The sequence below is a fragment of the Paramormyrops kingsleyae genome, chromosome 5, assembly GCF_048594095.1.
Source record: "Paramormyrops kingsleyae isolate MSU_618 chromosome 5, PKINGS_0.4, whole genome shotgun sequence".
Taxonomy (NCBI): domain Eukaryota; kingdom Metazoa; phylum Chordata; class Actinopteri; order Osteoglossiformes; family Mormyridae; genus Paramormyrops; species Paramormyrops kingsleyae.
In genome coordinates, this window is record NC_132801.1 from 28,705,341 (window position 1) to 28,706,070 (window position 730).

Below are 730 nucleotides of genomic sequence, written 5' to 3' on the forward strand. Positions count from 1 at the left end.
GTGCGTGTGTGTGTGCGTGAATGCGTGTGCGTGTGTGCGTGTGTGTGTGTGTGTGTGTGTGTGTGTGTGTGTGTGCGCGCGCGCGTCTGTCATGGGCGGGAGACATCATTATGCAGACAGGAGCGGTGTGAGAAACTGCAGATGCCTGAATAGACGATGTTCCATTTGTTACACTCACCTTCCATCAGCACTTCTAAAAGCACAGGTTTGATCTGTTCCACGCAGCACAGGGCTGGGGGACACTCTGCATGGGCTGCCGGTCCGTCGCAGGACGCACACATACATGCACAGTGCCACAGTGCCACAGTGAGGGTGGCGCGCAGACGGCTGGCGTCACACTTGCCTTTTGGGCAGGAAATCTGCAAAGTCGTAGACAGGTGGTATGACTGCCCGCTTCCTGCTGCTGTTTTTGAGAAATGGTCCCTACCTGTGTTCCCCCCCCTCCCCCTCAGGGTTATGCAGGAGACAGCCACGTGCGTGGCGAATGCTACCGGGGGAACAAACGCCATCTCAGCCCCCGTTCATCTCTCACCTGTTGACATCCATCTGCTTTCCATTACAGCTTGCTGGTCGGGGGCCTTGCCATGGCTTTCACAACCTGCCTGTCCCCCCCCCCCCCCCCACAACCCCGAGACAGTCACTGCAATGCAAACAAAAACCTGGGCCCTTTCAGCCTAATGGACCACCTGCCCTGGAGAGTGTGTGTGTGTGTGTGTGTGTGTGTCCCCCC